Below are 13,927 nucleotides of genomic sequence, written 5' to 3'. Positions count from 1 at the left end.
TTGATGACGCTACATGTAATTGCCAGCCTACAGGGTGCTACCCAAACTCAAAATCCGGGTCACAGTACGCACATCGGCTCGCACTGACACTTCGAGCTGCCGAAGCCCACAATTCGTGCGACAAACATTGTCCGTGCCACTCCGGAACGAGATGCCAAAGTATACAAATGCAGCACTATCTGGCACAACATCCCTACAACTCCACACTTCAAATGACTCTCGTATCACTGTGCACAGAACCTCTAACTGTACCCTGAAACTAAGCTCAGGTCAAAGGTTTCCACGGACTTCCTTCGTTACTGATGTGAGTGAACCAGTGATACGAATCTCCTTCCTACAGCACTTTCGCCTCACACCGAGTTTAGCAAACACAGCATTACTGCATCACGACACTGTGCAACTCGTCCCGAGGCTCTTCGGCCCGACGCCTCCTCATTCGTCAAACTGTCTCGTGCCGCACTGGGCATCGGCATGACGATGTCACGTACTCTACTGCACTAAAGGTGTGCTTTATAATGAATGACACAGCAGCTTTATCTGACAAAGCACTGGATGCACTTCGTACCAACAACGCAGCTCTAAATCAAAGCATACACAACGTGTCTGCTGCACTAGTGCAATGCAAGAGCTTTTCATTCACGCATCGCACAGCCAACATTGGCAATACATCTGCCACGTCCAATCTGGCCACCACGACTCACTGTCACTATGACCTGTTCTGTGCTGTCAGCGACCCCAAACACAAGTGATTACAGTGCACTCTGCCTCATCTCTGTGCATCCCTTCCTCCTCTTCCTCCTCCCCCCACCCCCCTCAAACCAAGGCATGAGTGAAAGGAGTTGTACAATGCACCACTCGTGCAGTAAGGTGCACCATATTCTCAAGACTTCCAGTCTCCCACAAAGCACACTGGCTGGAGCCAGCACATTTACGAGCTGGAAAAAGTGGCAATCTACATATTACAACCAGAGAAAGTCCGACCCTTGGACACACGATGGGCTTTCCCGATGAAACTGTACGGCATAATCCGTATCACTTCAGGCACGGGGGGTTACCTTCACATTCTCAAAGGTTACTGAATTTAGCATATGTAAGTAAGAAACGATGTAGGCTGCAGTACGTATTGGGAGATAAAGAAGCTTGCACAGGATAGAGTAGCATGGAGAGCTGTATCAAACCAGTCTCAGGACTGAAGACCACAACAACAAAGTAAGAAACACGTTTTTTTTGTTTTCTCCAAAAAATTCCTGCCTCAAGATACAGGCCTCCAAAGATGACACTGCGAACACTATTTTGAAGATGCGAATTTCAGAAATTTTTTTAAAATGCTGTATCTATGTAATAGCTGTAGATATTTTGTTAGAGCTTTTGTTATATGAAAGATAATTGCTTTATGATTACAATGGTATCCTCAGTTTGGACATATCTCTTCTCAAAGTTCTTTTATTGTCACCTTTTGAATTTTTTTATAATTTACAGAGAAAAAGGGAAAATTTTTTTTTTCTCTTCTCCAAAAGTGCCAATCCATAAAAGATTTTTTCTGTTGATTAGTGCCATGTAGTACTATATTCTCTGTAAAGGAGAGCATCCACTTTTAAGTTGGACAGGTTTTATTTTAAAAAAAGTCATTTCTTTAATTTTCAGGGGTAATGTGTGTCTTTGCTGAAGTTGTTTCTTACTAATTTCTTTGTTACAATGTTAAAAAAACATGTGTTCCTTACTTAGTCCTTCATTTTAACATATGCTAAATTCAGCATCATCTGAGATTATGAAGGTAAGATTTTTTCCTAGTCTACCTGAATTGATATGGACTATGCTGTACTGGGAAAGGACAGTTCCGTTATATCATGTGGTGATTACAGAGCTCTCAATGCTTGAACAATACACGTTAGTTACTGAATTCCAGATATTAATGACTTCACACATTCTCTAGTGGGTGCCACTACGTTCAGCATCATTGACTGCAGTATATAACTGTGAGTCCAGAGAACATCTCAAAGACCACAATAATCACACTGTATAGATTTCCCATTCCTATTAATGCCTTACACACTAATGCAGTATAGGTTGGCAGTGACTCACTGACAGCGTTATCTTCAAATTTGACTTTTCTTGCTGCCCTGCGGGATGTGACCATGGTCCTAAATGAGGATAAATTACAACTGTGGTAAGCAATAGTGACTTTTCTCAGACACATACGAAGTGCCACAGGCAACACACCCAACTCAAAACGAACAGAACTATTTTAGCAATTATTACCTCTACATAATTATCATGACCTGTAACAGTTTCCAGGCACCATAAATTTGCATCAGCATCTATAGTGGGCCGACAAAAAGCACAAAGTGCTCAGACTAGCCAAAGACTGCCTAGCAAAAGCGAGCACTTTCACTCATCCAATGCCCGATGCACAACTTGCTGTCACAACTGGCACTAGTGTAGTGGTTCAGCCATCGGTGTTGTCTTATGAGAGTTTATGGTGGGTGAAACACAACCACTTCGCTTCTCCAAAAAAAAATCCATGGCCCTGCAATCAAAATGATCGTGAATTACCTGCTGCTGTCTATGAAGCAGTCAGATATTTTGGGAAAGATATTGAAGGAAAACACATCATGAGCTATATGGATCACACACCACTTGCAGACACCATATGGCACCCATCAAGACTTTACTCCTCATCTCTACTTTTACTGCATAATATACAGCATATGTCTGGCATCTAGATCGCGCCGACAACATACTTGCAGACCACCTGTCACGAATCAATGTTATTTATACAACTAGATTATGACAAACTAGCAAAAGTCCAGAAGCACGATATGGCCATTACGGACATTCTTAACAGTGATTCCACCAATCCTCGCAAAGAATGCAGAATGGTCCCCAGGACTGACATCCAAATTCTGTGTGATTTCTCTCAGAACAAAATTGGACCACTAGTCCCCACACCAATATGCCACACGATTTTCAAACAATTACACAACCTGGTGCACACATTTGTTAGGCCCGCAGTATGTCTCATAAATGAATGTTTCATTTGCCCGAACACTGAACGTGACTGTTGAGCCTGTGCCCAACCTTGCTTGATGTGCCAATGCAGCAAAGCTGGTGCTCATATACAACCTCAACTAAGATACTTTGGTACATCACAAGCATGTTTTCAACACTTTAACTATGACATTGTCAGGCCCCCTTCCAGAATCTAAAGGTTACAGACACTTGCTATCACTTATTGACAGAGTTTCTCACTAGCTGGAATAAGTCCCAACTAAAGGCATTACAGCAGAATCAACAGCTCACGCATTCATCAGTGCTTGAACAGCTCAATTTGTTTGCCCGGAAATGATAATGAAAGACGAGGGAAGACAATTTGAGTTCACTCTAGTCAAGAAACTCTGTGATCTCAGTGGCATTACACATAATTGTTTGACTGCTACCACCCTCAGAACAATCGTCTTGGGGAGCAGTGGCCACAGAGGACTGTGGACTGAAGCCTTCCCGTGGGTGCTCTTAGGATTTTTGTATCACTTTCAAGAAAGACCTATGCGGATCACTAGCAGAAATATCACCGCAGTAGAATTCCCAGGGCTGGTCCAGAGGATGAAGAACCATATCAACCATATGCAGGTGTCATCGCCTACCTCACATACCAATCTAAACATTTTCGTGCACAAGGCACCGAGTGATTGTGAATTAGTAATACTAAGGGATTACATGATCTGGCCAGCTTTACAGCCAGCCTGCTCAGACCGTATAAAGGTTTAAAATGGACACTCAGACATTTGTAATTTTGGACAATGGAAAAGCAACAGTACTCTCATTAAGTTGCCTAAAACCAGTACGGATTCTGTGTGAAACACAGCTACTTCTACGTCTATACCTACACTCTGCAAAAGATGGTGAGCGGCACGGCAGAGTACCAGTTATTAGGGTTTCTTCCTGTTCCATTCACGTGTGGAGCGTGGGAAGAATAATTGTTTTAATGTCTCTGTGCATGCAGTAACGATTCTAATCTTATCCTCAAGATCCCTATGTGAGCTATATGCAGGAGGTTTTATTACATCCCTAGAGTAATCATTTAAAGTCGGTCCTTGAAACTCTTAACAGACTTGCTCGGGATAGTTTACGTCTGTCTTCAAGAGTATGCCAATTCAGTTCCTTCAGTATTTCTGTGACACTCTCCCAAGGATTAAACAAACATGTGACCATTTGTGCTGCTCTTCTCTATATATATACTAAATATTCCCTGTTAGTCCTATCTGGTACAGATCCCACACACTTGAGCAATATTCTAGAGCCGGTCGCACACGTGATTTGTAAGCAATCTCTTTTGTAGACTGAGTGCACTTCGCCATTATTCTACCAATAAACCAAAGTCTACCACCTGCTCTGTCCACAACTGAACCTGTGCGATCACTCTATTTCATATCCCTACAAAGTGTTACACCCAGGTGCTTGTGCGGGTTGGCCTATTCCAGCTGTGATTGCTTGACCTGCGGGGAACTGACCAAACAGTGAGGTCATCAGTCCCATTGGATTGGGGAAGGAAGTCGGCTGTGCCTTTTCGAAGGAATCGCCCCCGGCATTTGCCTGAAGCGATTTAGGAAAATCACGGAAAACCTAAATCCGGATGCTCAAATGCAGGTTTGAACAGTCATCCTCCCGAATGAGAGTCCAGTGTGCTAACCACTGTGTCAACTTGCTCGGTCCAACTGTGACTCATTGATGTTAGTCACAGGACACTATGTTTTTTCGTTACGTGAAGTGCAAAATTTTACATTTCTGAACACACAGAGCAAGTTGCCAATCTCTGCACCACATTGAAATCTTATCAAGATCTGAGTTAATATTAATGCAGCTTCTCTCACACAGTACTTCATTATAGATAACTGCAGCATCTGCAAAAAGCCTCATTTTACTATTAATATTATCTGCAAGATCACTAACACACAACATAAACAGCAAGAGCCCCAACATCCTTCCCTGGGGTGCACCGAAATTACTTCATATAATGATGATGACACTATCCAAGATAACATGCTGTGCTCTCCCTACCAAAAAGTCCTCAATCCAGTCACAAATTTCATTTGATACCCTATACAAGACTGTACTTTAACAATAAGCGTAGGTGTGATACTGAATCAAATGCTTTTCGAAAATCGACGAAGACTGCTTATATCTGGTTGTCTTGATCCGAAGCTTTGAATGTGTCATGTGAGAAAGTGCGAGTTGGGTTTCACATGATTGATGTTTTCAAAATAGAGGCTGGCTGGCATTTAGGTCATTCTGTTCAAAATACCTCATTACGTTTGAGCTCAGAATATGCTCTAAAATTCTACAAAAAATTATTGTCAAGGATATTGGACAGTAGTTATGTCAATCACTTCTACTACCCTTCTTATAGACAGGTGAGACCTGTGCCTTTTTCCAGAAACTGGGCAGGGATCTACGATAGATTATAGTTAGACGAGGGAGCTAACTCGGCCACGAATTCAGTATAACATCTGATAGGGATTCCATCAAGATCTGGAACTTTGTTCAATTTTAACAATTTCAGCTTTTTCTCAACACCACTGACACTACTACGAATCTGATTTGTCTTTTCATAGGTAGAGTATTTAAATGGGGCAATTCTCCTTGGTTTTCGTTTGTAAAGAAAAATTTTAAACAGGGTTAAGAATTTCAGCTTTTGCTTTGCTCCCCTGAATTTCAGTTGCTGTCTAATTTGTTTGGGGCCGGACACTAACTTTGATGCCATTAACAGCCTTTATATATGACCACAATTTCTTTGGATTTTGTGAAATGTCATTTGACAATATTCTGCTAAAGTAGTCATTGAAGGCACCATGCATTGCTCTCTTGACAGCAGAATGCGTGTCATTCAGCATCTCTCTATCTACAGCAGTACCCTGTTTTACAGTAATCTCTGTTTCTTTAGAAGTTTCTTTACAGTGCTGTATACCATGGAGGTTCCCTCCCATTATGAACTGTTTTAGTCGGTACATATCTATCCAGTGCATGGTCAACTATTCTTTTAAACTTGAACCAGAGTTCCTCTACATGCTCCTCACCTGTGACGAAAGTTTCAGGCTCCTCATTGAGATACGATGCTACACATTTTTTTATCTAGTTTACTGAACATATATATCATTCCGCTTGTTTTAGTTGGCCTTTGTACTTTGGTAATCATTGTTGTCATGACCATGTCATGCTCACTGATACCAGTTTTTATGTGGACATTCTCAAAGGGGTCGGGTGTATTTGTTGCCACTAGAACCAATATACATCCATCATGAGTGGGGTTCCGAACTATCTGTCCTAAGTAGTTTTCAGAAAAGGCAATTAGTAATGTTTCACAGGATGTTTTATCACACCCACCACTAACAAAACTGTTAATTTTCACAATTAATTGTTGGACAATTAAAGTCTCCACTGATGATTACAGTATTGTTGGGAAACTTACATACAACATACTGGAAGGTGTCGAACAGATTATCTAATGGTAAGACAGAGATTTAGGAACCAGGTTTTAAATTGGAAGACCATTTCCAGGGGCAGATGTGGACTCTGACCACAATCTATTGGTTATGAACTATAGATTAAAACTGAAGAAACGGCAAAAAAGTGGGAAATTGAGGAGATGGGACATAGATAAACTGACCACACCAGAGGTTTCTCTCACCACTATGAAAAGAGGGTTGTTTGTCCCCAAAAATAGCCTCAAATGACTGACGTCATCTAACTGGCACTAATAAACTCGAGAACGCAATCGGCTGAGCATGTGTCATCCGCTAAAATGGAAGATATATCAGGCGACAACTGTAGACGGGCACGTAACTGAGTAAAATAGGGGTACTCAAGTGAAAGGTGTCTTACCGTCCACAGCTGAGAGCAGTGGGGACAGAGTGGTGGTGGTGGTGGTGGTGGTGGTGGTGGTGGTGGTGGTGGTGGTGGGGGGGGGGGGGGGGGGGGATCGCCGCTTAAAAGATGTTGATGGCTAAAAAGACAGTGACCTATCCGGAGTGGAGTCTAGCTAAAATTACCTCCTCCCGACGACGCGTTCGGGAGGAAGAGGTCCAAGCACAGGGAAGAGCTTTCACGTCCCCAATTTATTATTGGGAAGTGTCGACCAATGCGTGTGCCATGAAAGAACAACACGACGACATAAAACACTGTGTAGATCAGCAAAGGGAATCTGCGAATAGCTGGCCGAAGAAGAGAGACTGCAGCCTTGACCGCTATATCGGCCACCTCATTTCGACAGATACCAACATGTCCTGGGATCCAGAGGAACGCCACGGAGACGCCCCCAAGTGGAGCAGGTGGAGGCAGTCCTGAATCCGGTGGACCAGAGGGTGCACAGGGTATAGAGCTCGGAGACTGAGGAGAGAGCTGAGAGAATATGAGCAGATAACATACTGTATCCACTGATGGCGACGGATGTATTGGACAGCCTGGAGAACAGCGTAAAGCTCCGCAGTATAAACCGAACATTGGTCGGGAAGTCTAAATCGATTGGGGGTGTTGCCAACAATATAGGCACTCCCAACACCAAACGATGTTTTTGAGCCGTCAGTGTAAATAAATGTGGCATCCTTCATTTGTGCACATAGAGCAGCAAATGCCTGAAGATAAACAAGAGAAGGGGTACCATCCTTGGGAAACCGACAAATGTCACGGAGCAGGCAGGTCCGGGGCCGGAGCCAAGGCGGTGCTGTACCCCAAGTTTTCAAGAAAGTTTTTGGGAAAGTGGAAGGAAAGAGAATGTAGCAGTTGACAGAAGTGGACTCCCGGTGATAGTAGAGAGGAAGGGCGACCTGCGTACCCTAAATCCAAGGAGGCATCGAAAAAAATGTCATGGGCCAGATTAGCATGCATGGAAGACAGATGGCTAGCATAACGACTCAGAAGGACAGCACGCCGATTGGACAGTGGAGGTTCAGCAGTCTCAGCATAAAGGCTTTCCACAGGGCTGGTGCAAAAAGCTCCAGACACTAAACAGAATCCACGGTAGTGGACAGGGTCGAGACGCCAAAGAATAGACGGCCGAGAAGAGGAGTAAACTATGCTTCCATAGTCCAATTTCAAGCGCACTAAGGTGTGATAGAGGAGGATAATGGCCACTCGGTCCGCTCCCCAAGAGGTGCCATTCAGGACACGGAGGGTGTTGACAGATCGCAGACAGCGAGCCAAAAGAGAGGAAACGTGGGAGGACCAGTCAGTTTTCTGTCAAACATAAGACCCAAGAATTTAGTGACGTCCGCGAATGGAAGGTCGACAGGGCTTAGATGTGGGGAAGGCGGAAGAAACTCCGTACAAAGCCAAAAATTGACACAAACGGGCTTACTGGGAGAAAAGAGGAAGCCGGTTTTGATGCTCCAAGAGTGGAGGCGATCGAGACATCCTTGAAGACATCGTTCAAGAAGGCTGGTCCGTTGAGAGCGGTAGTAGATCGCAAAATCGTCCACAAAGAAGGAGCCCGAGACATCAAGAAAGAGACGATCCATAACTGGATTTATGGCAATGGCAAACAGTACAACACTTAGCACGTAGCCCTGGGGTACCCCGTTTTCTTGTGAGAAAGTACGGGAGAGAGTAGTGTTCACCCGCACTTTAAACGTGCGCTCTGCCATAAATTCATGAAGAAAAAGGGGCAACCGACCTCAAAAGCCGCAAGAGAACAGTGTGCGGAGGATGCCTGTCCTCCAACAGGTATCGTATGCTCTCTCCAGATCAAAAAATATTGCTACTGTTTGGCGTTTCCTGAGAAAATTGTTCATGATATAAGTGGAGAGAGCAACAAGATGGTCAACTGCAGAACGGTGCTTTGAGAAACCGCATTGGGCAGGTGTTAAAAGGCTTTGGGACTCCAGTCACCAGGCTAAACGGCAATTCACCATACGCTCCAAAACCTTACAGACACTACTCGTGAGAGAAATGGGGCGATAGCTAGAGGGGAGATGTTTGTCCTTTCCAGGTTTCGGAACGGGAACGACGATAGCTTCCCGCCATCGTCTGGGAAAAGTACTGTCGGTCCAAATTCGATTATAAAGGTGAAGGAGGTAACGCTGACTATGGTATGATAAATGCATCAACATTTGGATGTGGATACCATCCTGTCCTGGGGCGGAAGAGCGAGAAGAAGAGAGTGCGTGTTGGAGTTCCCGCATGGAGAAAACAGTATAATAGCTTTCACGATTTTGAGAGGAGAAAGCAAGAGGTTGCGCTTCCGCTGCACGTTTCTTCAGGAGACTCTGCACGTTACTTCAGGAGAAACGCTGGCGGGTAATTTGAAAGCTCGAAATCTCAGCAAAGTGTTGACCCAATGAGTTAGAAATTGCGACAGGGTCCAGTAATGTATCATGTGTGACAGTGAGCCCAGAGACCAGAGACTAGGCGCGCCAGATAACCGTCGAATCCGACTCCAAACTTCCGAGGAGGGAGCGAAGGTGTTCAATGAGCTAGTAAAGAAGTCCCAGCTTGCCTTCTTGCTATTGCGAATGACGCGACGGCATCGCGCATGGAACTGCTTGTAGCGGATACAGTTGGCCAAAGTAGGATGGTGCTGGAAAATGTGAAGAGCACATCGCCGCTCACGTATTGCGTCACGGCACGCCTCGTTCCACCAAGGAACTGGGGAGAGCCGGGGCAATTCGGAGGTGCGAGGTATTGAACGTTCCGCAGCTTTAAGAATAACTTCTGTAATATGAGTGACTTCATCGTCGACGCTAGGAAAGTGACGGTCATCGAATGTTGCTAGAGACGACAAGAGTGTCCAATCAGCTTGGGCAAACTTCCAGCATCTCGGGAGCATAGATGGCACTTGTGGCTGCAATCGAAGGACACATGGAAAGTGGTCACTCGAGTGTGTATCAGCAAGGGCGAACCATTCAAAGCGCCGAGCTAGTGGAACAGTACTGACCGAAAGGTCCAAATGAGAGAAATTTGTCATGGAGGCAGACAAAAATTTAGGGTCCCCAGTGTTGAGGCAACCAAGATCTGCTTGGTGGAAGACGTCTATCAATAGTGAGCCGCGCGGACAAGGATGCGGAGATCCCCAAAGCGGGTGGTGGGCATTGAAGTCCCCAACCAACAAATAGGGCGGCGGAAGCTGACCAAGAAGATGAAGATCAGCTCTTGCCACTGGTGTGGACGACGGAATGTATACAGTACAAAGAGAGAAGGTGTATCCAGAAAGGGAAAGATGGACAGCGACAGCTTGGAAGGAACTGTTTAGGGGGATTGGGTGATAATGGACAGTATCATGGAGGAGAATCATAAGTCCCCCACGTGCTGGAGTGCCATCAGCAGAGGGGAGATCAAACCGGACTGACTGAAAATGAGGGAAAACAAAGCGATCGTGGGGATGCAGCTTTGTTTCCTGAAGACAGAAGATGACTGGCGAGTAGGATCATAAGAGGATCGACAATTCATTCCGATTGGCTCAAATGCCGCAGATATTCCAATGGATAATGGACATAGGGTGGACAGAAAAGGGAAGACTGTGACCAAGGTTGCCCTCAACTCAATGACTGCTCAGAGCTTGCGACCGACAGTGTGGAATGGCATTCAGCTGAAGGCAGAAGAACCTGATCCATAGGTTGTTCAGGAGCAGCTGCTGCCACCAGCGATCGGCCGATTGATCGGCCGCCAGCAGTGCACCTCGGCAACACAGAAGACGGCCGAGGGCGATTTCCGCCAGGTGGTGCTGTAGATGGGACACGCCTTGGCGGAGAAGGAGAGGAACTGGGTTTCTTTGTAGCCTTCTTGGAAACAGGACGTTGAGATGAAGGAGCAATCGATGGTTGTGAAGGTGGGGTACGTAGAAAGTCTTCACGAGTAGGCTCTTTTTTTGGAAGAGGTTGTAGAGAGCTTCAGGGAGAGCATAAGGGAACAATTGACAAGAATGGGGGAAAGAAATACAGTAGAAGAATGGGTAGCTTTGAGAGGCGAAATAGTGAAGGTAGCAGAGGATCAAGTAGGTAAAAAGACGAGGGCTAATAGAAATCCTTGGGTAACAGAAGAAATATTGAATTTAATTGACAAAAGGAGAAAATATAAAAATGCAGTAATGAAGCACGCAAAAAGGAATACTAACGTCTCAAAAATGAGATCGACAGGAAGTGCAAAATGGCTAAGCAGAGGTGGTTAGAGGACAAATGTAAGGCTGTAGAGCCGTATATCACTAGGGGTAAGATAGGTACTGCCTACAGGAAAATTAAAGAGATCTTTGAAGGAAAGAGAACCACTTGCATGAATATCAAGAGCTCAGATGGAAACCCAGTTCTAAGCAAAGAAGGGAAAGCAGAAAGGTGGAAGGAGTATATAGAGGTTCTATACAAGGGAGATGTTCTTGAGGACAATATTATAGAAATGGAAGACAATGTATATGAAGATGAAATGGGAGATATGATACTGCATGAAGAGTTTGACAGAGCACTGAAAGACCTAAGTCGAAACAAGGCCGCGGGAGTAGACAACATTCCATTAGAACTACTGACAGCCTTGAGAGAGCCAGGCCTAATAAAACTCTACCATCTGCTGAGCAAGATGTACGAGACAGGTGCAATACCCTCACACTTCAAGAAGAATATAATAATTCCAACCCCAAAGAAAGCAGGTGTTGACAGATATGAAAATTGCCGAACTATCAGTTTAATAAGCCACTGCTGCAAAATACTAACATGATTTTTTTACAGACGAATGGAAAAACTGGTAGAAGCCGACCTCAGGGAAGATCAGGTGGATTCCGTAGAAATGTTGGAACATGTGAGACAATACTGACCCTACGACTTATCTTAGCTAAAGCTTTTGACAATGATGACTGGAATACTCTCTTTCAAATTTTGAAAGTGGCAGGGGTAAAACACAGGGAGCGAAAGGCTATTTACAATTTGTACAGAAACCAGAAGGCAGTTATACGAGTTGAGGGACATGAAAGGGAAGCAGTGGTCCCGGAAGGGAGTGAGACAGGGTTGTAGCCTCTCGCTGATGTTATTCAATCTGTATATTGAGCAAGCAGTAAAGGAAACAAAAGAAAAATTTGTAGTAGGAATTAAAATCCACGGAGAAGAAAAAAAAACTTTGAGGTTTGCTGATGACATTGTAATTCTGTCAGAGACAGCAAAGGACTTGGAAGAGCAGTCGAACGGAATCGATAATGTCTTGAAAGGAGGATATAATATGAACATCAACAAAAGCAAAATGAGGATAATGGAATGTAGTGTAATTAAGTCGTGTGATGCTGAGGGAATTAGATTAGGAAATGAGACACTTACAGTAGTAAAGGAGTTTTGCTATTTGGGGAGCAAAATAACTGATGATGGTCAAAGTAGAGAGGATATAAAATGTAGACTGGCAATGCCAAGGAAAGCGTTTCTGAAGAAGAGAAATTTGTTAACATCGAGTATAGATTTAAGTGTCAGGAAGTCATTTCTGAAAGTATTTGTATGGAGTGTAGCCATGTATGGAAGTGAAACATGGACGATAAATAGTTTGGACAAGAAGAGAATAGAAACTTTCAAAATGTGGTGCTACAGAAGAATGCTGAAGATTAGATGGGTAGATCACATAACTAATGAGGACGTATTGAATAGAATTGGAGAGAAGAGAAATTTGTGGCACAACTTGACTAGAAGAAGGGATCGGATGGTAGGGCATATTCTGAGGCATCAAGGGATCACTAATTTAGTATTGGAGGGCAGTGGTGGTGGTGGTGGTGGTGGTGGTGGTGGTGGTGGTGGTGGTGGTGGTCAGTGTTTAACGTCCCGTCGACAACGAAGTCTTTATAGACGGAGCGCAAGTTCGGGTTAGGGAAGGATTGGGAAGGAAATCGGCCGTGCCCTTTCAAAGGAACCATCTCGGCATTTGCCTGAAACGATTTAGGGAAATCACGGAAAACCTAAATCAGGATGGCTGGAGATGGGATCGAACCGTCGTCCTCCCGAATGCGAGTCCAGTGTGCTAACCTGGAGGGCAGTGTGGAGGGTAAAAATCATAGAGGGAGACCAAGAGATGAATACACTAAACAGATTCAGAAGGATGTAGGTTGCAGTAGGTACTGGGAGATGAAGAAGCTTGCACAGGATAGAGTGGCATGGAGAGCTGCATCAAACCAGTCTCAGGACTGAAGACCACAACAATAATAACAACAACAACAACAGCAACAACAAACAGCTGAACTGAGGTTTTTGGTTACATCAGGAGATGAGTCTGATGGGCAAAAGAAGGATCCAATGATCACTTTATGTCCACCCCTGATACTGAGTCTTGCCCAAATAATTTCACATGCAGCTTCAATTTCTATCTTTGTGGATTTGAGTTTCTTGTCTACTGCAAAAAATACACCACCTCCACTTCCCATCTGCTTATACTTCCGATACACACTTAAATTTTCTCCAAAAATCTCACTGCTATCAATTTCAGGTTTCAACCAGCTTTCTGACCTAGTAGTATGTGAGCTTCACTGCTTCCCATGAGTGCTTCGAACTCTGGCACTTTGCTGCGAATGCTTCGGCAGTTTACCATAAGTAGGCTATTTAATACTCTCGCCTGTGGAGGGCATTTCTTTTGCTCTTACACTGATACTTCTGGGTTTCCGACAGTTATTGTTATTGGGACTGGATGGAGAATCACCTAATCTGAAAAACCCTTGTGTGCACCCTATACACAGTCAGCTACCTGAGTAGCAGCATGTGATGTGTAGTGCACACCTGACATACATGGGGGGGGGGGGGGGTGACACTACAGTTTTCAATCCTACGGTGCAAGTCCAGGAAGTCGCAGCCTAGCTTGTCACAGACACTTCAAAGTCTTTCGGCTGTCCTTCCACTCAATGCAGAAACAAAGGGCACAATCAGTTCTGAGCCCAGATGACAGGCTTCATTTGTTCCAACATGCACCACAATCTGTAGTTGGTTGCATCCTG

The 13,927-nt window shown here is 44.4% G+C and overlaps 1 protein-coding gene across 1 annotated transcript in view; it reads right to left on the bottom strand.

The window, feature by feature from the left end:
• LOC124612587 (evolutionarily conserved signaling intermediate in Toll pathway, mitochondrial) overlaps positions 1-13,927 on the bottom strand; it is a 108,287-nt gene that overhangs the window by 93,332 nt on the left and 1,028 nt on the right. The window lies entirely within an intron of this gene.

The sequence above is a fragment of the Schistocerca americana genome, chromosome 4, assembly GCF_021461395.2.
Source record: "Schistocerca americana isolate TAMUIC-IGC-003095 chromosome 4, iqSchAmer2.1, whole genome shotgun sequence".
NCBI lineage: Eukaryota > Metazoa > Arthropoda > Insecta > Orthoptera > Acrididae > Schistocerca > Schistocerca americana.
Note: the sequence above shows the minus strand (reverse complement) of the source record. Positions and strands in the feature narration are given on the sequence as shown.